Source organism: Macrotis lagotis, chromosome 8 (genome assembly GCF_037893015.1).
Source record: "Macrotis lagotis isolate mMagLag1 chromosome 8, bilby.v1.9.chrom.fasta, whole genome shotgun sequence".
Lineage (NCBI taxonomy): Eukaryota > Metazoa > Chordata > Mammalia > Peramelemorphia > Peramelidae > Macrotis > Macrotis lagotis.
In genome coordinates, this window is record NC_133665.1 from 68464633 (window position 1) to 68491396 (window position 26764).

Genomic DNA, 26764 nt, shown 5'->3' on the forward strand with positions numbered 1-26764 from the left:
CTAGAGACTAGGCTCAAGTGACTATCCAACCATTAATAACTTTTCTGAGCCCTATTCAACAAACCCCAAGGTCATTTAAGTATTTCATTATTCTACTTCCACAAGAATAGTATGAAAAATTCTGTCAAATGTTTTGCTAATACCCCTAGTCCATTATCATTGTCTTATCTGCTTCTCTTAAGTGATCCCATTCCTTCTTTGATACCTCTCTTTTCTCTATATAGTTTTAAAAGATTGTTAGATAGTACAGCAGATAAAGATTGATTTTGGAACCAGAGAGACTTGAATTAAAATCTGGTCTCATAAACTTGCTAACTGGGTGACCTTCAGCAAGTCACTTAACCTCTGTCTGTTTCAGTTTTCTCAGCTATAAAATGGGGAAAATGATAGCATCTCCCTCTCAAGGTTTTTATGAGAATCAAATGACATGATATTTGTAAAGTACCTGGCATAAGAACTTAATAAGTGCCACTTTCTTTACTCTCTTCCTCCTTCCCTCCATTCACCTCTCCCTCCCTCCCCTCTTTCTTCCTCTCTCTCCTTTCTTCCCTCCCTTTTCCCACCCTCCCTCCCTTCCTTCTCATCCTTCCTTTCTCTCTCTCTCCCTCTCCCTCCTTTCCTTCCTTCCCATATCCTTTCTCCCCTTCCTTCTTTCTGCCTCCCTTCTTCTCTCCCTTCCTTCTTCTGTCCCTTCATTCCCTCATTTTCTTCCTTCCACTCTTCTCTCCCTCTCACTCTTCTTTCCTCCTTCTATCCCTCCTTCACTTCCTTTCTTTTTTCCTCCCTCTCTCCCTCCCTTCTCTCCTCTTTTCAAAAGTTTTTAATATTATGTAATTGAAATTATTTAATCTTTTGCCTCTAAGTTAAGAATTTTCCTCTAGTCAGTTATAAAAAATACATTGATTAAATTTTTATAATGTAGCTTTTTATACTTATAACAAGTAATTTTTTGTGCTTATGGCATCTAGTATAAAATACTGGTCTGATTCTAATTTCTGCCTAAAAATCTTTCCATTTTACTCATTAGCTATTATGCAATAACAGGCCCTAACCCCAGTCATTTGTGTTCTTAATTTTAACAACCTTTGAAAGAGCAGTTTCAATAAAGTCATGATATAAAGTAGTAGAAAAACTGCTGATAATTGGACAAACTCTACACTAAGGTAATGGCTATCTTTTAAAAGCAAACTATATATATATATATATATATATATATATATATACATATACATATATATGCATATATGTATTTTTGAACTTTTTGGTATATAAGCCTGTTTTCTGATTTTTTTTGTCTTTAAAAAAATATTCATTTTATAGGATGATTCTCAGGGGAAGGAAGGGGAATACTTGGGGAAATTTTGGTGCTGTTAAAAAAAAACCCCAAAAGATATCACCAAAAACTTATTTTTTTTAAAAAAAAAGAGGAAAAAACAAATAATAGCATGAATTTTATTTAGATCACTGGAAAAGAATTTTTGGATGGATAGTTTGGGGATTTCCTTTCTAAGATGTGTATTTTTTAAATTGAAGATATAATGTATTCAACAAATACAAAGAAGATTCAGAGATGAGTAAGTAAGTATTGTATAAATCACCGGGCTTGTGTTGGTTTATTATATTAATTTTTTTTTTTTTAGTTTTTGCAAGGTAATGGGGTTAAGTGGCTTGCCCAAGGCCATACAGCTAGGCAATTATTAAGTGTCTGAGGCTGGACTTGAACTCAGGTAGTCCTGACTCCAGGGTCAATGTTCTATCTACTGCACCACCTAGCAACCCCTATTATATTAAATTTTAAACTCTATTTTGTAAGTGCCTGAAAAATCTTGAAGGTTCATCTTTCAACTCAAGGAAAATTTTTTTGATTGTTTGAAGCATTTCTCACTGGTTTAAGATAAACAATTTTGGGGATAAGTATGAAATAGGCCAAAAAAACTTGCTTTTGAAATCCCAAAGTTAAAGAAAAAGAATGTAATAGAGTGTAATGGACAATGAACTTGGAGTCAGAAAAACTATGTTCTGGTATTACTCTGATTCTTACTAGCAAGTCACTTTAACTTGCTGAGCTTTGATTTCCTTTAATGCAACATAGATATTCCTCATATTATTTATCTCATGTGCTGTTATGAGAAAAACATTTTGAAAAATTAATTGCAATATAAATATGGACTATTTCTATTAAGAAGGGCAATGGAGATGTTTGAGAAAGGGCAGGTGGTTCCATCAAGGGGAGGCAGAAGAGATTTTATCAATGCAGATTGGCATTGGATTAAACAATATGTATTGTCAGTACAGTTTCCTTTTTATGTGAGTCCCAATAAGAAAAACTTTCTAGAATAAAGAAGCAATAAATTTAGAGGGTTTGTCATTATTTTTAAGAAGACTTTGAAATAACAGCCCCAGAACTAATCCCAATTCTGTTAATTTGGAAAGGAATTTCTTAGTTTTGCCACTGATTAGATTTTAAGTAAATATAGATTTAAATCAAATATTTACTAAACATTTTATATAAGACTCAGCAAGATATAGAAGATAGAGAAAACTGGCCTCCAAGCTAGGCAGCCCTAAATTAATGTCTCATGTCTACCATGAGACAAATAACTGACCAAATAACTTCATCTCTCAGTGATTTTCAGGCAACTCTCAAAATACTCTACATTGCAGAGCAGCTGTAGATACTTTTCCTCACTGGAAGTTCCCCCACATTAACAAAATTACAGCCTCAGTCCAAAAAACAATAGGCTTTGGAATTAGGATAAGAGAGATATGTGTGTGGGATATTTAATATATCCACACACAAATAATTTTTTACATACATAAGCAATACATCCAGGACACGATATGCATGTATATATATATATATATATATATATATATATATATATATATATATATAAAACATATGCCTTATGTAGACATGTATATACATATATATATTATATATATATGTATGTAAAGTGACTGACTTGCATATGGCAAGACAGACTTCTCTAAGATCTGGCCTATTTCTCTTTAAGGAAGACTATGAAGGAGAATTTGTAGGCACTTATTCCTTTCTTTGCCTTTCTCCAAGTGGAGAATTGGGCTAGAATTATATTTATCCACTGTACCTCAAACATCCACCTTGCTTAAATGAAAAGAAGTTCATGGTCCCTGATTATTCTGAAAAGGGAGGTAATAGCTCTAACCTTATACTCATTAGCTTAGCTCCTTCCCATCAAACACTAATTGCACAAAGGATCATCACAAGTACTGAATAGAATAAAGCAAGAAGGCAAACAGAAATCAGAGGAATTTTGAAGATTAGAATATATCAGAGTTCATAAGTAAAGGAGTTCTTCAGCTGAGTGTGAGTTGAGAATTCAACTCAACTAAGGAGAGAAGGAATGATCTCATTCGGAGCATGTCCATTCTCAGCAGTTTCTAGAATTTCCAGCAAGTCCAGGGCCATGATGGGGATGGTTTCCCATTTATGTCTGCTATTCCAAAGACTTTCTTTCTCCACTGAAACCCTTTCTCTTGTCTCTCTTAAATAATTTTGAGAACCAAGCTCAGTAAGTTCCTTACCCAGGGGTTGAGCATTGTCCTAAAATCTTATCATATTAAATATTCTTTCTGCCATGAGGAATCACATCTCTCATCACAAAAATAGCATATAGCTTGCAGCATAGTGCTAATTTTGTGAGATTTGGTTCAATGGGATGTTATATCAGGAAGATTTATATTGTTTTTGCCTCCAGCAAAAACTAATTGTGTGATTTTTAGGCAAGTAACAACTTCTCAATGCCTCAGGCTATATTCTACATTACTATAAATTACAGTGTCAGTTGATGGAAACTACCTTCACTAATGAAATCAGAAGACTGAACCGAAAATAAAAAAAGGTAGAAGGTTCCATGCTAGGCACAAGAGATAAAAACCCTTGCTTGTCCTCGGGAAGCTGGGATCTTAAATTGGAGTGTGTGTCACAGTCAAAAGGTTAAGATATCTCTTAAAATTCTTAGGTTTCAAATTCACCTTCAATTTTTAATTTTATTTCATTCTTCTAGAACTGAAACTGGATCTTTCCACTATTTGACTGACATGTTGGTCTTGGGAAAGAAAATTTAGAGGGAGCGTTTCTTTTCACAGCTTTTGGAATGTCTTACATCTTTAGATTTTCTGAAAAGTTATTTCAACAATAAAGTCTGCTTCTCGTCCAGATGTTTAGCTCTCCGGATTTCCCCTAAGTATAAAGTTACATCTTGGCTCTCCTGAGAGATATTTCTTTTGCCTGGAAACTACATGGAAGTCCAAGGGCTCCTGTTTTCAGCATTCCTGCTTGGATCCCAGCAGCCTTCTTGCTATATAAGAGACTAAAATGTAAAATGATCAAAGACCTTTGCTATCTCATTTTAAGTAAAATGTAATCAAAAGTACACTGGCTTTATAGCTGGACCTAGGTTAAAGTCCTGATTTTAAGAGTTATTGGTTATGTGACTCTATACAAGTAGTCCAACCTCTTGGAAACATCCCAAAATGAAGATGACTATGAGAATAATCTTTTGTAGCAATTTAAAGTTTACAAAGCATTTTACATTTTTAGTAGTTATAAGCTTTGGGGATTCCTTATCCCAAAGCATATACACCAGCAGGTTGTGTTTCCAGAGCATTGGCATCAGGATTCAAGGGATATCCCTGAAAGGATGTTTTTCTTTTTTTTTTTTTAATTATCATATAAATATTTCATTTGTTTTCCAATTATATTCAATAGTAGTTTCTACCTATCATTTTTTGGTAAGGTTTTGAATTTTACAATTTTTCTTCCCCTCTCTCTTTTCTCCCCCTCCCCCCACTGAAGTTAATCTGATAATCTCTACATTGTTCCCATGCTACCCACTGATCAAAATTGAATGTGTTGAGAGAAAAAACAGAAAGGCTATTTTCTTATGCTATTACCTCAAGCCATCATTCTGGGGTGTCTGTTCCCCCCTCACAACAATTACCATTGCTAATTAATATTTCCCTAGTGTCACTGATCCTAGTGATTAATACCTTACTGTCAATATAACCAATTATGATTGATTAGGTTTTTTTTACAAGGGGATATTTACTGAAAAAATATAGCAAGAGCAGAAGTATAAAAACTCCCTCCTTTACTAAATGGAACCCTGGAGAAGTTGGGTTGAAGCTTAAAACTGTTGCTACAAAGCATTCACACCTCTTCACATTCTTTTCTAAATGTGGAGTGACCTACTGGTCACTCCACATAAGTAGGGTTGCTCCCTACTTATGGTCCGAGGCCATATTTGATGAGATGATATACATGCCCAGTCTTCCTAACTCCTAACTCCTAACTCCAATACAGTACTGTATTCATTATGCTACCTAGATGCCTCACTTATTAGCCAGGTGACTTTGGGAAAGTCCTTTAGTTTTTCACTTTATCATTTTCCCTTTTTTCTATGGAGATACTAGCTCCTACTTCAAGGGATTATTGCTAGAATGAAATAAGATTATATATGTTAAATGCTTTGCAAAACAAAGTTATCTAATTGTTCCTTGTGGTAATAGGGCTGTTATTATTTTTACATATCATCACAGACTTTTAGAAGCAAATTCCCAAGGCTGTACTTGGACGGGTAGTAGGCAGAGCACCCTGTGCATGCTTTGGAAATTTGGTCTTCATTGGCCAGATTCCTTCCTTACCCTATTACACATATCTACCATCTGAGTTTCAGATGATTAAATCCATGTGTATTATTATCCTCTTCTGCAGATAAGAAAACTGAAACTCAGAGGTTAAACTTCCACACCCAAGATCATGTAACTAGCTAGTCTAAATAAATCTAGACTTCTGTTTATAAGAGAAATGCTATATTACGTATGAGTTATTATTATGGAAAACTCATCACTCTAAGTGATTCTTAACTATTCTGAGATCACAGAGAAAGAGGTTTCTTTCTTCTACTCATCTTTTTTTTTCTCTTAAGTAAAAAAATTAGTAATCATATGAGAGTCAAAGTTAAAGTAAGCATGATAGATTTGATAGAGCATTAAATTTGAAGTCAGAAAGACCTGGGCTTAAATTGTACCTCAGATATCAACTAATTGTGTGGCCCTGGGTCACACAGGGTCTCAGGTTCTTTGTAAAATAAGAGAGTTGGATTCTATGGATTTAAAAACCCTTTCCAACTGAAAAGCTATGCTCTTAGGATTCTATGATCCCTGTCGGTCTTTTCAAATGGATATAGCTACAGTCTTCATAGAGAGATACAAAATCCCAAACAAAGGCTTAACCCCCTGTAAACTCATTAAGTTGATCAAGAAATTTTCTGATCATTTCCCTAATTAATAATAATAGTAAACAAATAGTATTCTATTATCTAATATTATCACAATAGTAGCATAATAACTAATAATGATTTTATGAAACATATAGCACCAACTTTCTTTTTTGCCTAATTATAAGTTTATATGTGCATTATTTATGGATATGTTGATACATACATGTACTTAACGCATATATACATAATATGTGTATATGTGCATGTGTATATACAAATATTTTATAATATATATATATATACATATATATATAATTCAATAATCTTTATCTTCCAGACTGGTGATTTCATCAGTATAGAGAGAGAGAGCTACAGTGAGACAGCTGTTCTGCCATTTATAATCACAGATAGTAGCATGAGGTTTTGAGAGATTAAATTACATACCCAAGATCATATAACCAGTGGATGTTAGAGTCAGGACCTTAATCTGGGTTTTCCTAACTCCAAGGTCAGCTCTCTATCCATCAATCAGTCATAGGATCACTGACCCATATAATGCTTAAAGGTAATCTTGTCCAAAATCTTCATTTACAAAGGAATAAACTGACTTGCTCAAAGTCATACGGGGTAGCAGTAGTAAAAGATGAGATTTAAACTTAGGTCTTCTGACTTTATAGTCATTGCTCTTGTTTTGGTTTTTGTTTGTCCTTTGATCTTAAAGAGGACCATGAGATCAGGGAGTCCATACCATGACATGCTCATGAATTGGTAGTGAAGGGGTGCTTTGCTAAGTCAGTAGCCTCACTTTCTCCTCCAGAAATGTCTGGGTCCAGTGGTTAGATAAGAATCAGGATGACTGGGGTGGCTAAGTGGCACAGGGGATAGAGCACCGGCCCTGGAGTTGGGAGTACCTGAGTTCAAATCTGGCCTCAGACACTTAGTAATTACCTAACTGTGTGGCCTTGGGCAAGTCACTTAACCCCACTGCCTTGCAATAACCTAAAAAAAAAAAAAGAATCAGGATGACTAGAGATAGTCCCAGATGTGAGACAATTAGGGCAATCATTGCTCTTCTTACTATGCCTGTATATAAACTATTTCTAAATAATTTCTAAAAAAATTATTTATTGCTGTTTAGTCAATTCAGTCATTTCCAACTCATCGTGACTTCATTTGGGCTTTTTTTGGTAAAGATTTTGGAGCGATTTGTCATTTCCTTCTCCAGCTCATTTTACAGATGGGGAAAAGGAGGCAAGCAGGGTTAAGTGACTTGCTCAGTCACACAACTAATAACTGTCTGAAGTCAGATTTGAACTCAGGAAAACGAGTCTTCTTGACTCTAAGCCCTGAACAATCTGTCCCCTGTGCCACTTTTGCTGCCCTAAAAAATCACTGTAACTAATAATGAATTTTCAAATACCATTAGATTTAGTATCTCAGAAGTTATCTATTTCAACCTTCTTATTTTATAGTGGAGGAAAAGGAAACCCAGACTTGGGACTTGCCCAAGGTTACACATCCAATTAGTAATAGAGGTGAGACCATTTCAAAGTTGCCTCCATTAGGGAAGAGGGAACAAGTATTTAAATGCCTCCAATAGCCCAGGCACTGTTCTAAGGGCTTTATAAATATCTCATCTGATTCTCACAATAGCCTTTTGGGGTAAATGTCAAGGAACTTGCCCAGAGTCACTTAACTAGTTGGTCACTATTGTTCTTTCAGTTCCTTAACCTCTGTCTGACGCAGATTTCTCAGAGTAAAATGAGGAAAAGAAGGTGTCAATTAAATAATTTGATCAGATAGATTCAGAATTTTTTGAATGGAAGGATTTGGATAAAAACTATTAATGGTTTGGTGTCAGCAAGCAAGAGATCTCCAGCAGAAGACCCCAGAAATTTGAACTTGGTCTTTTGTTATTTAACATATTTTTTTATCAACGACTGGGACAAATATATATATATATATATATGTATATATATATACATATATATATATATATATACTCATTAAATTTACAAATGATACAAATCTGGAGGAAATAGCTAACACACTTGATGACAGAGTCAGGATCCTAAAGGATTTTGATAGGCTTGAGAATTGGGTGGAATCTAAGAAGATAAAATTCAATATGTATAAATGTAAAATCCAGTACATGAATCCAAAACATCAATTTCACAAGTATAATATGGGGAGAGACATGGATAGACAGCATTTCTGAAACAGTATCTGGGAGTTTTAACAGACAGCAAGCACAAGGCCCTCTACCTTGAGTCCTTCTACCTTTCCAGACATATCTTGTAATGTTTTAGTTTCACAAACCTCAAGCTCTAGCTAAACTGGATTTCACCTTGCCCTCTCTCATCTCAGTTCCTTTTATTCAGTATATTCGTTGTGCCTGAAATTTCTTCCTTCCCTACCTTAATCTGTCCACTTCCTACCCAAACTTTAAAGCTCAGTTCAAATGTTTTCTTTCTCTTCCATGAAGGATCTGTCTGAAGGTTAGCAAGGCTGCCTGTTATTTTAGGTAGAAATAATAATAAAAATGGTTTACATCTGTATCATAGTCTAAGGCTGGGAAGATTTGGCTTGTATTATCTCATTTGACTTTCAAAACTACCCTTTAGGTTAATACTACAGCTTTATAGAGGAGGAAATGGAAGTTTAGCGGTAATAAAAATAATAATAATAATAATAAGTATATTTCAGAGTTTTGTAAAGTATTTTACACATATTGTTTCATTTGATTCTCACCCAAAACACTGCAGTACAGGGGTTATTATTAAATCCATTTTATTAGTAAAGAAACTGAAGTAATAATTCTATTAACATTTATATAAGGTTTTAAATTTTGCAAAGTATGTTATAAAAATTATCTCACTTGATCCTTACAATAACACTGCAAGGTAGATGTTGGTATTATCCTCATTTAATAGGAGAAGAACTGGAGGAAGTGAAGTGAAGTGCCTTGGCCGGGGTTGAATACTTAAGAAAATTTCTAAAGTCATATTTGAACTTAGGTCTTCCTGATTTTGTAGTCTAGTGCAATAGTTATTATTCCAATAAAGCTGCCAAGGCAATAGCTAACAGAAATATAAAAAGGATACAATATCCCACTGTGTTTATTGTTTGTTGGTTATTTTTTAGGGAGCCAACAAGGTTTCACCTATGTATATATCATCATGGAAGAATCCTTGAAAAAGGAGAGATAACATTGTACTAGGACTCCTAGATCAGTGATCTTTCCCATTACATTGTTCATAGACTAAGTCTTTAATAAATGATGTATTACACTTAATTCAATGCTTTGTGGAGAATAGCCACTTGATAGGGACCCTTTGTTGAACTGAATTCAATTCTTGGCAAAGAAAGAAATTTACTGAATAAAGGCCTCTAGGTGGCATAGTGGGTAAGAATATTGAGTTTGCTATAAGGAAGACCTAAATTCAAATTCTGCCTTAACTTCTTGTTAGCTGATCAACTTAAGCAAATCACTTAACCCTCACTCTCAGTTTCCTCATTTTTAAAATGGGAATGATAATATCACCTATCTCACAGAGATATGGTGAGAATCAAGTGAAATAATGCTTGGGAAGTATTTTTCAAGAATTAAACATCTATGTAAATCCTAGCTATAATTGTTTCCTTTGTGACAAAATTTGCATTATATTACTTTGAACTTCAATGTTTTAACTAAAAGAATTAAGGTGACTTGGGAATTATAGCATGCTTTTCTTGGAAATACCTGAAAATGAGTCATCAGAGGGAAGCCAGGGAAATTGGGAAGGAATGGTAAACTGATCATCTTTGCTCAGTAAATGAGCTAAAAACCAGAGGGATTACTCAAACAAAGCTAGGCATTTTGTGGGTGCTCTGAGAAGTCTGAGGTTTGAAAAAAAGGGGATAAGACAGGATGTCATTTTATAATTTTTAAAGATGATGTAAGTTAGAAAGAATTCAGGGGAAGATGCCAAAAGCCATTAAAGATGCTTGACCATTAGAGAGACAATGCCTGAGACTTCACCTAATATGTTCACCTGAACCAGCAAACAGGAGACCTGAATTCTATCTTTTCAACTAAAAGGCATTTAGAATTTGGGGAAAATCAATTTCTTTACCTAAGCATAGCTGCGTAATAAAAGCCCATTGGTTAAGTACCAATTTGTCGGTCCACTGTTTTCCAGCCCTTAGATGGAATGTTTGGTTAATTTAGGAGTAGTGGTCATTTTGACCCTCTATCCCTCTTCATTGACTCATTTCATTTTTCAGATGAAGAAACCAGGGACTAAAGAGGAGGAGTGACTTACCCAAGATAACATAGATAATGATAATAAGATCCAAGATTCAAATACAAGTTCTCTGACTCCATAGAGGATCCTTTCTGCCATTGCACCATTGTGTTTATTTGTAGTGGTTTTTATTATATTTGCCAGGAAAACATCACTAAGGAAAATAAAAACATGCATTTTACAATAATTGAACTATAAATTAAGAATTGTAGCAGATTTGTTCCAAGATAAAAGGAAAATGTCAATTATTTATCAATACCTTAATATGTTTTTAGAAGGCAGATACAAATTTGAATGAGAGAGACTTGACCTTCCATTCAATAGAATTTAAATGAACTAACATTTAGAGAAGTGAGCAGAACCAGAACCAGAACATTGTTAGCACTTATCAGCAATACAGTGATCAAAGACAATTCTAAAAAATTTGTGATGAAAAAATGCAATATACATCCAGAGGAAAAAACAATGGAGTCTGAATTCAGAGCAAAGCATTACTAATTTCACCTTTAAAAAATGGTTTTATGTTTTTTCTTTCTAATAGGTCCTTTTCCCCTTTGTTTGGATTTTTCTTTTACAACATGACTAATTGAACATATATAACTTACATGAGATTGTACATATATAACCTATATGAGATTACTCATTGTCATGGGAGGTAGGGAAGGGAGGGAAGCAGAAAATGTAGAACTCAAAATAATACAAAAAATTAATGTTGAAAACTATGTTTAACTAACTTAATAAATACTCATTGGTTCAATACCAATTAAATTAAAGAAAAATAGAATGTAAGATCAAGAGTTTTGCTTTTGCCTTTCTCCTATTCCTAGCTCACGTACTGGCACATAGTAGGGATTTAAAAAGTACATGTAGATTATTAAGTACTTACTATGTGCAAGACCCTATGTCAAATATGTCTTTCTCTTCTAAGCTGATTGGTTGCTGTCCTTCATTCCTTGAAGAGGACCAAAATGATATCACTATATTGGTGTTGCTCTAGACTATTGCTCTTGGATTAATCTGAAACTGTTCTAATAAGCAGCTTGGGGAAAGACTCAAATTGACAGTCATTTAAAACACATATGGATCTTAGGAATTCTTTGATCCAGTCTCCTTACTTTATAGATGAGGAAACGGAGGTTCAGTAAGGGGACCTGATTTGTCTAAACACCTAATTGTGAGCATTGTTGAATTGATGATTAATTAGACAGGAATAAAGTGGGGAGACGGACCATAATTACTTCAGACTTTTTAGCCTTTGTTCTCTGAGGGTTCTAATCTGCTGAAGAGGGAGGCAGAAGAGAAGAGAGAATAAGAATTTGTAGAGAAATACCAAGAGAAATTTGGATGGACAGGTGATACAGAATATAGACAAAAGATGGAAGTGAGGTTACTAGGAGGAAATACCAACAATCTCAGCTATTCAGATGATATTGCTCTGATGGTAAAAAATGAAGAGGAATTAAGAAGTCTTAATGAGAGTAAAAGGGAAAAATGTAAAAACCGGCTTGAAGATTGATACAAAAGAAACTCCAGGATTTTGGTAACTGACCTTGTCACTTTCTGGCAAATGGAGAGGGAAGAAATGGAAGAAGTGTCAAATTTTATATTATTGAGTTCAAAGATCACTGTAGAAGGCAGTTGAACCATGTAAAAGATAGTTGTACCGTAGAAGGAAACCTGTGGCAAATCTGGACAGCACACTAAGAAGCAGAGACTTTCATCTTGCCAATAAAGGTTCATATAGTCAAAAGCTGTGGTTTTCCAATAGCAATGTATAACTGTGACAGGTGGAAAGTGAAAAACTGTTTTTGATTTGTGGTGCTAGAGAAGACTTTTGAGAGCTTTTTGGAGTGCAAGGAAATAAATACTCAGTCAATACTAAAATAGTTAATTCAAACTATTCACTGAAAGGTCAAATACTGAAGTTAAAACTTAGTTACTTTGGCCACCTAATGAGAAAACAAGACTAATTGAAAAAGACTCTGATGATGTTAAAGATTGCAGGCAAAAGGAAAAGGGGATGGCAGAGGATGATATGGATAGATAGTTTTATGGAAACAGTGAACATGAACTTAAAGAAACTTTGAGAGATAGTGAATAATAGAAAATCTGGTGTGTTATGTCCATGGACTCACAAACTAAAGTCCTTGGCATGCCATTGCTATTTAAATAAATGTTAATTATTATCACAATCATCATTATTATTAGTAAGCAGAGCAAATGAGTTGCTCATGTCCCTTTCTTTTGAAATATAGGTGATAAAGCAAACTTTATCAACTTAAGCAAATGCACCACCAAAATTGGAGAGGAAGACCCTAGGATGAACCATGCAGAATCAAGACCAGAGCTTTAATGGCACAACAGAACCCCCAGGCTCCCTATCAGTCACTGCATCTTGTGGAGTGGTACAACTTGAGAGACTCTGAAACATGACTCACTCTTACCCTGGACTATCTAAATACAACAGAAGGAGAAGAAAAGAAAGGAGGAAACTGAATCATAGCCACAAATCAAAGAGCAAATAATCATCCAGAAAGTAGAGTCCTGTGGAGTTGTTTTTTTTTTAATTTAAATTCATAGCTTAATTTTCTATCTACTGAGGAGAGACACAGAGAGTAAAAAACTATAGCTACTGAATTTTTATAAGGCTATTTCATCTCCCATTTAAGGCACCGTTTCTATTTCCCTCTTCACATTTTTCTCTCCTGGGGTTCTTAGGAGAATGTTTTTTGTCTTTTCATCAGAAAATTATCTGTGAGACTTTCAGGCTTGAGTATAATTCACTTTGAGTATAATTCATGGAGCCTAGCTGGGCAAGATAACATAGAACACTAGAGTTAGAAGCAATCTTGGAAATTATCTAAACCATTCTCCTATTTTACAGAAGAATCTAAGGGAAGAGAGGGAAAATTACCTGTCCAAAATCACATACTAAGCTAGCACCAAAAGTCAGTCAAATTGCATTTCTTAAACACTTTCTGTGTTCCAGGAGCACTCAAGAACAAATTAAAACATCTCTGAAGTATAGCCTCATACCTCTCAGACCGGCCAATATGACCAGAAAAGACAATGATCAATGTTGGAAGGGATGTGGGAAATCTGGGACACTAATACATTGTTGGTGGAGCTGTGAACTCATCCAACCTTTCTGGAGAGCAATTTGGAATTATGTCTAAAAGGCAACAAAAATTTTCATATCCTTTGATCTAGCAATACCACTCCTGGGACTATACCCTGAAGAGATGATGAAAAAGGGTAAAAAACATCACTTGTACAAAAATATTCATAGCAGCCCTGTTTGTGGTGGTAAAAAATTGGAAATCAAGTAAATGTCCTTCAATTGGGGAATGGCTTAGCAAACTGTGGTATATGTATGTCATGGAACACTATTGTTCTATTAGAAACCAGGATGGACGGGAATTCAGGGAAGCCTGGAAGGATTTGCATGAACTGATGCTGAGCAAGATGAGCAGAACCAGAACACTGTACACCCTAACAGCAACATGGGGGTGATGATCAAACTTAATGGACTTGCTCATACCAACAGGGCAACAATCAGGCACAATTTGGGGGTATCTGTGATGGAGAATGCCATCTGTATCTTGAGAACTGTAGAGTTTGAACAAAGACCAAAGACTATTACCTTTAATTTTAAAAAATTTTATCTTATTATGTAATTTTGCTATATTTCATACTTTATGTTTCTTCCTTAAGGATATGATTTCTCTCTCATCACATTCAACTTAGATCAATGCATACCATGGAAACAATGTAAAGACTAACAAACTACCTTCTGTGGGGGTGGGGAGGATGTAAGAGTAGGGGGGAAAATTGTAAAATTCAAAGTAAATAAAATCTTTCTTAAAAAAAGAACTTGAGGGGGTGACTAGGTGGTGCAGTGGATAGAGCACTGGCCCTGGAGTCAGGAATACCTGAGTTCAAATCCAGCCTCAGAATAGTTACCTAGCTGTGTGGCCTTGGACAAGCCACTTAACCCCATTTGCCTTGCAAAATCCTAAAAAAAAAAAAAAGAACTTGAAGAAGCAAAATAATAGTAATACTGACTGCAATAATATAATAGCAAGCATCATTATAAGCCTTCAAAGTTCCCAAAGTGATTTATAAATATTATCTCATTTGATAGCAAAAGAGAGCCCTTGGTCTCCATTTACTTCTGGTCCAAGTGCAGAAAAATTATACAAACAGCTCTGTAAAAACAAGATACATACAGGATAAATAGGAAATGATCTACAGAGGAAAGGCACAATCTTAAAAGGGTTGGAAAAGATGTCTTTCAGAAGAAGGTAGAATATTAGTTGAGACTTGGGGGAGTCAAAGAAGCTTTGTCTCGTGATATGCAGCTCAGAGTTCTTGAATGTATTTTTGCTGTCTTTGTAAACTTGGGTTTTTTTTAAAGTCCATTTGCCTCATCCTTTCTATAATATAGGGAACTTTTCATGGAGTGAGTCAAATCTTGAAAGTACCACTGGAAAATCATAGCAGAACTTGCATTCTTTGTAATTTATTAGGTCCAGACTAGGTTAAAATTAGATAGAAAAATAGAAAATCAGCAAACAAGTTGGGAGGGTCAGAGGAGGAGAATTCTGACTTTCCAGTTTAGCCAGAGGAAATAAAAGAAGATGAGATAAACAGAGTGAGAGAAAGATCTACAAAATATGCAACTTTCCTTCACATTTTAAACAAAGAAGGAGTCACTTGGTTCTTGTTAACTTTGTGAGGCATCTGCTCAACAAACATTTATGGTGTTTGTTGTATGCAGGGTACCTTACTAGGAATTCTGAGAGCTGTAGTTTAGATATCCTCTAGCTCTGCCTTTGAAGTTTACAATTTGATAGGTGGATAAGATGCATACAGAGATAATACTAACAGACCATTTTATAAATTAGTGCATTAGAGAAGTACAAAACAAAATGTTCCATAAGGTCTGATCTTAGAATCAGATTGTTACTATAATGTTGCTGTTAAGTCATTTTTCAATCATGTATGACTCCATTTTCTTGAAAGATTTACTGGGGAGGTTGTCATTTCTTTCTCTAGTTTATTTTTATAGATGAGGAAACTGAGGTTAGTAGGGCTAAGTGATTTGCCCAGGATCACACAGTTAACAAGTGTCAGAGGACGAATTTGAACTTAGGAAGAGAAGTCTTCCTGACTCCAGATCCTGTGCTCTATCCCTAATTCTTAATTGATTCTCTCAATGTTATGTACTGAATCTCAACAATGTCCTCAAATATAAATTTTTTGTAAAGGCTCAGATTTTTAGAATAGTCCACTTTAAACCACTTGGTTTTTTTAACCTATCCTTCCCAATATCTTGATGTAGCTCATGGTTATAGGTAATTAAGAGACAGCTAGCATAGTGTTTTGTTGTTTTTGACTAGAGACCAATAGCCTACGATTTCATCAGTATTGAGAACTGGTAGAAAGGAACTTTCTCTTCTCAAGCAGGTTGGAACTTTCACTATTACTTATAATTTTAGAGAGTTACTTGGAAGCCTGATGTTAGAGTTAAGCCCTGGTGGTGATGTGTGTGTGTGCTTTGTGTTTGTGTGTTTTTATGGGCTTGCTACTATTACAAAAGCCTTTGCGCAATCTTAATTACCTAGACTTGTATACTACCTAAATCTCAGGGAAGAGAAGAGTCAAACTCCTCCCCTTAGCCCTACATTGTATAGGTGACTCACAATATCATAATACCTACCATGTCTTATTACTTCATTCCTCAAAGTTACTCCTTCCAGATCCTCAAAATCTCTTTGGTATTTTTTTCCTCTCTTCCTAGTATGAACTTTCTCATAGTCTTATTTTTCCCTCCTATAGTTGAGAGTGCTATAATCCTTTTAGAATGAAACTGTTCAGGATATGTCTAATTTTGTTAGTTAAATCAGGGACCTTAACAGAATGGTTAGACCTAAAAGGCCTTCAAGGAAGTCTTGTAGACCTAATGACTCACCCATCTCACTAGAGATCCCTGGTTCTCTCATCTAGCTGATTTATGGTGATTTGGTTTTGTTGACCTCTTCCTTGTCTCAGGGTTCAGGTAGTATGTTCCATGATCAATCAATCAATCATTCAATCAATCAACATTAAGTACCTTCTATGAGCTTACAGGAGACACAAAAAGAGGAAAAAAGTTTCTGACCTCAGGGAGCTTATCATCTAATGGAGGAGACAACAGGCAAAGAATTATATAAACATACATATGTGTGTGTGTGTGTGTGTGTGTATACCAAGTTATATACAAAATAAATAGGAAATAATTAAAAGAGGAAAAGCCCTGGAATTAAGAGGGATTAGGGAAACTTCCTATAGAAGGTGGAATATTTAGTTGGGACTTAAAGAAGCCAGGGAAGTCAATAGGCAGAGCTGAGAAGAGAAGATTCTAAGAATGGGACATAGTCAAAGAGCAAGTCTGGAGCTAAGAAATGAAGTGTCTTGTTCATGGTAAATAGGGGAAAGCAGCATAGTAGATCTTTGGAAAAGTAGGAGAGGAATAAGTTATGAAGGACATTTTTATGCCAAATAGAGCATTTTGTGTTTGCTCCTGGACTCAACAGGAAACCAATGGGTTTTTTTGAGAAATGGTTGGACCTGCACTTTGGGAAAACCACTTCAGTGACTCAATGGAGTATGGATTGGAGTGGGAAGAGGCTTGAGTCAGGCTCACTTACCAGCAGGCTATTATAGTAATCCAGGCTTGAAGTGATGAGAGCCTTGCACTAGGGTGGTGGCAGTGTTAGAAGAGAAAAGGAGGAAAATATAGGAATTGCAGAGGTAAAATTGATAAACCTTCCTTGGCACTAGCTTGGATGTAAAGAGTCAGAGGTAATGAAGAATCTTGGATGACTCCAAGGTTGTGAGCCTGAGGTACTAGAAGAATGGGGTTGCCATCTACAAAAAAGAGGAAAGTAGGAACGAGGTCAGGGTTTAGGGAGAAAGATAATTATTTAATTTAGAACATGTTTGAGGTTAAAATGTCTACTGGTTATCTAGAGATGTCTGAAAAACATTTGGAGATGTGTTTAGAGGTCAGCAGAGCAACTGACTTAAGGTAGATTTGAAGGTCAATAGTATAAAGATGTTAATCCAGCTCTTATACTAAAATTGGAATGATACAGAGATTACCATGGCCCTTGCACAAGGATGACATACAAATTCAAGAAAATGATAATTAAACTCTTGAGAATGTATAAGATCACCAAGTGAAGTAGAATAGTAGTAGTAGTAGTAGTAGTAGAAAGAGGGCCCAAGACAGAACTCTGAGGAACATTCATGGTTAGTGGGGATGATCTGGGGGATGATCCAGCAAGGAGACAGAGAAGGAGCAGTCAGGTAGATAGTAAGAAAACCAGGAAATATTGGTGTCCCCAAAACCTAGAGAGAAGAAGTAGAAGGAGGAGAGTAGCAAGGTTTCAGAGAAAAGGATTTGGCAACTAAGAGATTATTAGTGACTTTGGAGAGGGCAGTTTCAGTGGAATGATGAGAAATCTAGATTGTAAAGGGTTAGAGGAGTTTAACTGCAAAAAGCATATGAAGATATCAGATGATAATTAGCAGGAATGGAAAGTTTAAGTGAGGGTTTTCTCAGGTTGGGTGAGACATGTTTATAGACAATAGAATAGGAGCTGGTAGGAGAAAGAGATCTGAAATAAGTGCAAAATTGCAGATTTCAGAGGGATTATCCTTTGGAGAAGATGGGATAGAATGGGATCACTTAAATAAGTAGAGTGGTTAGCCTTGGTAAGGAGTAAGACCACTTGATTATGTGAGACAGGAGGAAGTAAAAGTGGCAGGAGGCACCTGAGAGATAGGAGATAAAGAAGAATAGAGAAGAGAGATTTCACAATGAATGGTCTCAATTTTTTTCTGTGAAATTTGAGGCAGCATTCTCATCTGAGAGAGTGAGGGAGAGAGAGCTATGAGGGATTAGAGGAGGGTTGAAATGGTTTGGAAGAGCAACAGTGAAGTGTGCCATAGTGAGTTGATAAGTATTAGGATTGCATAGCAGTAGTAAGAACCCAATACTTCCCACTAAATCATTTTGAGGCTGGGGGGAAAAGACTCCATATTTTCATTTATCTTTCCTACTGGTCATCCCCAGATCCCCATCTCTCACTGATTTCATAGTACTTAAATTATCCTGAAACTCAAAAACTTTGGGGTATCACTAGGAACAAGGTATTGGAAAAGAATATTGCTTCTGGCTACTGTGGGCAATTTTGTTGCTAACAAATGCTCATTTCCCTTGTTACAAAGAGAACACAGCTTAAGAACTGAGTTGGGGAAAAACCATTTTGATTAGTGACTTGACTAGGTGAGAACACTTTCTGATTGAATCATTCAGTTAGAACTAGGTGTCAATAGGACATGAACTTCTTTTGATTCAATCAAATCCTTTGTGTGAGAGGCTGAGTCATACTTTAAGCAATTTGTATAAAAGGAAGAAGCAAACAGAATTGGGAGATGAAATTCTGAGTGTCTGCATTTCAAAGGTTAGAGTAAGAATGACATTTCTAGCACTCTTTAAGAGCATAGGGAGGATTGAATTGTGACAGAGAAGGTAATAACAGAAGTCACTGGCTCTACAGGCATTTTGAAATGGAGGACCTCTAGCTACTGGAAATTCTATCAAAAAAGTCAACTTTTCCCTTAGCTTCTTTCACTACCTATCTATCCATCCATCCATCCAGTGCAGAAATATTAATATAATCGACTAGTTTCTTAGCCAAATGTTTCCAATAAATCATAAAGAGGCTAGAAGTTAACTAAGGATAGATAAAATGATAAGGTAGCATCAACCTAGATGTTATGAATTTCCCTAACAGGGCTAAAGAGCAATTATGAGTGAACTCAGAACTGTTCTTGGAAAATAAATATCCTAAATTTGAAGGGGGGAGGAAACCTTACACCTTAGGAGCCATTATATTGCCATAGGCTTAGAAAGATCTACTTGTGGTAAGGTTGCATTACAAAAGGATTTATGGTTGGAAGGAAACATATATCTAGTCCAACTTCCTTCATTTTACAAATATGGAAATAGATGCAGAGAAGGAATATATGCATTCATCTACATACTCATATATGTGTCTATTTATTATTTATTTACTATTCTAGTTCATTTAGTATATCTTCTGAAAGTTCTATTAAATATATACATATTTATATAATATACATATTTATATTTATATATCAGCAGAGTTGGGATTAAAACCTAGAAAGTGGATAGACTACTGAAACTGAGTCAGGAAGATCTGAGTTCAAATCCAGCCATAGACTTACTAGCTGTGTGACCATAGACAAGTCATTTAATCTGCTTCAGTTTCCTCATCTGTAAAATACTACCTACAGAGTTGGGAGAATCAAATGAAATGGTGTTTTAGACACATAGGTGCACATAGTAGACACTTAATAAATACTTAATTCCTCCTCCCTTCTCTTCTGACTCCAAATTAAATCTTTTTTTCTTCTATGCTACAGTTATAAATACAATTTAGCAATATATTTATATAATGTTATATAATTTACAATATATGTACATATAGTTTACATATATATTTATAATAAACATATCTATATATAATCTATAGATAATTTACATAATTTAGTTTATTCAATTCAGTTACTAAATTATGTAATTTTAAAGAATGTCCGATAATTCACAATTCTAATTTTTAACTACTTAATATGATCAAATTTTTCCTCAATTCTAGTTATTTTTTGATCAGTTCAGCAGTTCAGTTCAGATTCTCTATCTCCTATTGCCAGGTAATTTCAGGAGCTAATGCAAGTTCAGTTTCATCTGAGGTTACACAAATTTACTTTCCTCTGAGACAGAAATCATCCAGAATTTTACCCTGGATTTCACCCAAGCCCATATTAGCAAACAAAAATAAGAAAGATTAAGAAAAGAATAAGGAGTAGCAGGAGGAGATGGTTTATAAAAGCTAAGACCTTTTCAAATTTTCTGACATTTCACTGAGTGTTCCATTTTTTAATACTCAAGATTGTTGTTATACAAGATTGCTGGCTAGCCTGCTACTAACAATTCATTCAGCCATGACAGAGGAATGTAGGAACATTTAAGGACTTCCTGTTCCTCTCAGTAAAATAAACAGGACCCTCTTCCCTCCTTAGAGGAAGCAGTTAGAAGATATTACTTCACAAAAGCTGTCTTCTCTCTACCTTATAAAAACTAGATGGGGGTCAAGGATTCCATATGGTTCATTGCCCTATGCAATGTTCCCATGTGAGCATGTCCTTGAAGAAAGATTTCTCCTCATTCAAGGAATCAGCTCTATATTCCTTCAAAACACACACACACACACACACACACACACACACACACACACAATTTTGTCTAGAATGTTTTATTTTGCTGTGAAATTAGAATTTTTAAAAAAGTATTAAGATATTTCACATTTTAAAGGAAGACTATGATGGCTGAATTAGACTTCAAAAACACAGATGTACAGAGAGACAATTTTTCTAACTATTAGTTTTGGATCATCACATTTATAGCTGAGCAAAACCATTTTGGATGACAGGCTAAACCAGGTTAGCATTAACTAATAGACTTCAAATCTGTCAGTGAGTTAGTGGAGTGTCTACTTCAAACATGTGAAAACTTTCTCTTGCAGAATGGGCAAAGAACAATTTATTTCAATAGTAATGGAGGTTGCTAAAGCAGGTATTGTGGGGTATTTAGAGTTTGGTTAGACATTGAAGATGCCTAGATTACCCACTGCACCCTAGGTCATTGCCTGTTATCTTAACTTTTGTCTTGATATTGGATTTAGATGACTCAGGAAAGGGTCAAGATAATGACTTTTCATACCTCTGCCTCACTTAAATATCATTCATACAGAAGTCAAGGTATCACCCTGTAATGTCATTAGTTCTCTTTGAAAAAGGACAAACAACTTTATGGAACATGAACAACTTTATCCTTCAACCAATCCTCAATTGATGAACACAAGACCTTTCATCAGCCTGGTTGCATTTTCTGCTCAAGAGAGGATTGATGGGACTAAGAATTCTTCTGAGCTACTTCTGGTGACTTATGTATGCACTTTGGCCTCTACTAAGGGTCATGAGTGACCAGAGGATCTCAGCTGGTGCCTGAATCTTTGTGATGGAGGTGGATAAGTAGAGGGAATTAAGTAATGAACCACTTTTAGTGATATACACATGCTCTGCCCTCTTGCTGACATACAAGATAAATAGAGGTTCCTGGCTGTTCATTGGACCTTGTGATTGGTGGGAAGAGAGAGGGTTGTACCAAAGTTAATTAGTCAAAGAGATAGGAGGAATTACTTATCCAGCAGGCTTCAAAGGCAAAACAACTTCTTCGTTTGCCTCTTCTTTGCATTTCTTTTTCTGAGACTCAATGATCATACTGCAGATCTGTGATTAACTTTTCTTTCCTGCAGGGCAATCTTGTGAGAACAAGTTTGGACTCCTAGGGTCCAGTGCCAAATGCTCATCACCAAGAGATGGTCTCTGCACCAATTTTCTTTGAGAAGATGACCATTAATATAATCCAAAGATGACAGGACTAAGAAAGCCTGAACCATGAATTGCCTTGCCAGGAAGAAGAAAGGAAATATGCATTTATTAAGAACCTACTATATGACAGGCACTCCACTAAGCACTTTACAAATATTACTTCAGTTGATCCTTACAACAACCCTAGAAGATAGGTTGTACTATCTCTATTTAATAGAATAGGAAACTGAGACAAATAAGAATTAAGTGACTTGCCCAGGGTTGCATAGCTAACTCAAATTTGAACTCGGGTCTTCCTGACTCCTGTCCTCGAGCTCAATTTACTACATATACCTTCCTAGGAGGTTCCAATTTGTGATCTTCACAGATATCGAAGGTCTGCGATAAGAATGAACTTTCATGCAAGTTTCCCAAGAGTCTTTGCTTTCCATAAAAGCACTAAATAGTAAGAATGATATGTAACTTTTATAATTTAAGTATTTGTCAACATGATCTTATGAATCTTTTGTATTTTAAAAATTTCCTGTGTAGCAGAGAAAATGAACAGTTTTCATAATGTATGTCTGATGTCTATTACTTTCTACATTGCATAACTTTCCAGGCAGGAAACCTGTTAATCCCTTTAGGGAAAAGCCTAGACATGATTCCAACCTAAATTTTAAGAGTTTTCCTTCATACTCCAGGATTGGGGAATAATGAATCAGTGTTTAAGGAAAAAAACCCAGCACTTTCTTGAAGTTTAGGATCTTTCCATCCTCCCCCCCCCCCCCAATGAAACTGTGGACTGAATCACAATTTTCTTAGTCATTCACCAGTCAATGGATACACATATTGTTTCTACTTTTGTACTTAGGGATATAGGAGGTATGCCCAGATGGAACTTGGTCAAGGTTAACTCCTTATTAAACAGGTTAGTGAGGTCAAAGGATGAAAACTTTTTTTTTTCTGTGACTGAAGATGTTGTGGTAGTCCCAGGTCCACTGACTCTGTTAAGACCAGTTCATTGTCATGAGTCTTGGACTTGGCCTTTAAAATGGAGATAAGCATTTAGAGAACTGAAAGACTTTGGAGGAGGAGGAAAAGGATTACAAGTAACTCTAGCTCATTTTTTAAGAAGAGAACCTTGAGCATCTCAATACCCTTATAAGGAATTGGGATGATTAAAGAGGGATACTAGATGATGCAATGAATAGAGTGCCAGAACTAGATTCAGGCTCATCTTCCTGAGTTCAAATCTGGCTCCAGACACTTACCAACTCTGGAATTCTAGGCAAGTCATTTACCCTGTTAGCCTCAGTTTCCTCAACTGTAAAATGAGCTGGAGAAGTAAATAGGAAACCACTCCAGTGTCTTTGCCAAGAAAATGGCATCACAAAGAGTTGAGACTGACACAGCTGGAAAAGAAATGACAAAACAAAGGTCTCTTCCATCTCTAAATATAACTATATAATCCTATGAAGTTCCTGTTCTAAGTTATTTTCCTTATAATTATTTTCTTCAGAATTTTAATTATATTTTTTGTATTTTGTAACTTTTCTTTCATGTATTCAAGTAGTTCTTGTGGAAAATAATTTTTTTAATATTTGCCTGCACTGTGATAATTATTCTCATATTGGTTGTATATTTGACTTTCTTAGTATTTTTAATCATTCTTTATAGAAGCCAGTATATTCTTCTGTTTGCTCATATCTCAAGCTCTAGTTCCTGATTTGAGGCTTTGTGTGTAGTTCCATTTTCTAGTGAACTTTGGGTAGGGTGGTTAACTCTGTCTGGTGTTCATCTGGCTTGCTTGGGTTCTTCTACTTCCCATGGTGTGTTTATGCTAAGAGCACTGGCAATTGAAGCCATCCCACCCACCTTGATTTTGGAGGTTCAGAGTTAAAATTCTCAGAGTTTCTCAGGATAGCACACCATATATGGATCTTAGCATTTTTGGAACTTGGGTGTCCAGTCCAAGTGTTTTTTGTTATTTCCAAGGCTCATGTTATGGGTTTCTGACCACATGATCCACATTTATAACCTCTGGATACAGAATCTTGTACGCTTGTCTCTATTCAAAGAAATTCCTATTTCATTTGCCTATTTTTTGCTGTTTTTTTGGATGAGTCCTCTTTCCTATTGCCCATGATCTTCTGGATGACTTTTTGTGAAGTTCTGTAATAGCCAAAATAATTTACTATAATTTTGCAATGAATTACTTGATCATTATTTAATCTGATGATACTTTTAGTCTTTACTTTAATGCAATAGATATTTGAAAAGTGGGCTTCCAGGCTCTATCCAAGCAGTGATCTTAACCATAAGTCCAATACTAGATTACATGGAAAATATTCAGATTATATCATATCTTGGAAGTAGTTCAATCACATAAATTAATATCTGTGCAACTTTAAAAGTTTAGAAATGAAGAGTTTGGTTTATTTCCCTAGAGTCTATTTTTGGTAGGGAAGGTTAAGAATCTCAGATGTCTATCCATATGTAATTATTGGTCAAATACTGGATTCTAATTCTGGGTTTGAGAATTAATTCCATATCCTCAGTCTTTGCTTTTCCCCCTCTTGATGCTTCCTTTCTTCCTTCTCTTTTCTCCCCCACTTCTTCTGCATTTACACTCATATCAAAGACAAGGCCCTTCCAGGTCCTCAGCATACAGGGAGTTAAGGATGGATGACTTAATAATTAAAATATTAACAAAGATTTCTTCTTCTGATTGCTGACAGCTTTAATTCAAATTTAATCTTGAGAAATAATCTCCATAGAAATTCAAAAGTTTTAGATCTTTTAAAATTAAATTACATTTGAAGATACCAAAACTTAATAAAAATGACATATGACTGCTTATTTAAAAATTCTAACATTGTATCTTCAATTTGACGGGTCCAGTAGAGACTAAGTTGGAACTGAAAAATTCAAAATTAGATTAGTATTATTTAGACCTGTAATTAACTACATGCTAAGGCATAACAATTTATGAACAAATGCACAAATGGAGAAAAACTTAAATACTCTTTACATGCTATAATGTATTTAAAATAATTAATAAAGGAAAGAACAAAAAGTACAGATTAATATGGAGACTAAACAATGATATCTTAAATAATGAGTAAATCAAAAAACAAATCATAATAATAATAATAAACAAAATTGTATGAGAAAATTATAATGAATTAGCATAACAAAACATATGGAACATGGCTAAATGTTTTTTTAGGAAAATTAATATCCCCAAAGGATTTGTATTAATCTACTTTAGAGGTTAACCTTTAACTACTAGGACTCACAGGGATTCAGGCTATCTTTTCCTTTAAGCTCTGAACCCAGTTTTGGAGTAATGTATTGGGTTCACTGCACTGGGGTTGCATGACTTCTCTATAGGGAAAGTAAATTCCAATTTCACCCTATTCTAGGGTGCTTATGGACTCAAATGAGAATGTTTTCTGTAGCAAGAGGGAAAGAAAAGTAAAAATGGTATCAAATGTCCAAATATGATTCAAGTATGAATTGATAATTTGTTCCCACTCAGAAAAGGAAATATTAATTTCTGAAGCATCAAGGATTTATTAAAAGGTAATCCACTAACTTATCACTATTAGTCTCTTCAGTTGAAAAGTTAATACTTAAGCCTCATGTGAACATAATAGTATTTCCAAGATTATTAAATAGCAAGCCTTGATTTCACCCTTACACTGACAATGCCTAGTCAAACCACCAAGTGAGATTTTGTTTTGGATGACTTCCTACTCCAAACAACGCTTCCCTATGCCAGTGCTTTCCTAGTCACAAGCATAACTTTGTTAGTCCTCAATGGGTTTAGAATCTTTAACATTACAAGGTGAATACTAAGTGCAAATGAGAATCAAGAGAAAAGGCAAAGCATCCAGGTACCTCCAATGCAAATACAGTTAGCTGAGTTCATGGTCCATATCAGGAATGATGGTCCAAAGGTCTCTGCCCTCCGGCCCCCCTCCCCACCCCAGCCACATTATGCCAAGGTAAAGTAAGCCCCTTCCTTCTTTCATTTCTGATCAGAGTCCCATTCACCTTTTCAAAAGCTATCTCCCAGAGATGTCAGACAAAAATAAAAATTTTCTCTTCCAGGTGTGGTACTCTACACTAATGATATTTCTTGTTCAGCAACCAATCAGGAAGATTCAATCCATTGATGAGTCATAAAGAACTGGAATCAGACAGAGTATGACCTTAGGGGAAGGGAGAGACTGTTACATTAAAAAAAGTGAAAAAGAGAACATTAATGATTTGAGTGTGCAATTTAAAAAAACCCTAAAAAAAACAACAAATTTATCTCAAAACAATCATAAGAGAAAACTTTTTTTTTTTTTTTTGCAAGGCAAATGGGGTTAAGTGGCTTGCCCAAGGCCACACAGCTAGGTAATTATTAAGTGTCTGAGACCAGATTTGAACCCAGGTAATCCTGACTCCAGGGCTGGTGCTTTATCCACTGCGCCACCTAGCTGCCCCCAAGAGAAAACATTTAAATATAAAGTGGGATAAGCTAAAGTAAAAATGAACAGTAATTTAAGTAAAACAAAAAAGCTGTCTTTAAAGGAGTAACAAGGTTAATAAATTGTAGTTTGATTTTCAAAAATTGATTTAAAAATTAGAAAGTAAACTCAAGCAAATAAAATGCAAAATGAGAAAGGAATAATTTATAATAAATGGAAAGGA

At 35.2% G+C, this 26764-nt stretch overlaps 1 long non-coding RNA gene and 1 pseudogene across 1 annotated transcript; one reads left to right on the forward strand and one right to left on the reverse strand.

The window, feature by feature from the left end:
* Positions 1 to 4336: 4336 nt before the first annotated feature.
* LOC141494839 (uncharacterized) lies at positions 4337 to 26118 on the reverse strand. Its single transcript, XR_012470565.1, has 3 exons — positions 25964 to 26118; positions 10571 to 10706; positions 4337 to 4355 (listed from the first exon to the last, which is right to left on the reverse strand). It is a non-coding gene; the product is annotated as an uncharacterized LOC141494839 (long non-coding RNA).
* Positions 17651 to 17751, forward strand: LOC141496774 (U6 spliceosomal RNA; annotated as a pseudogene).
* Positions 26119 to 26764: the final 646 nt, after the last annotated feature.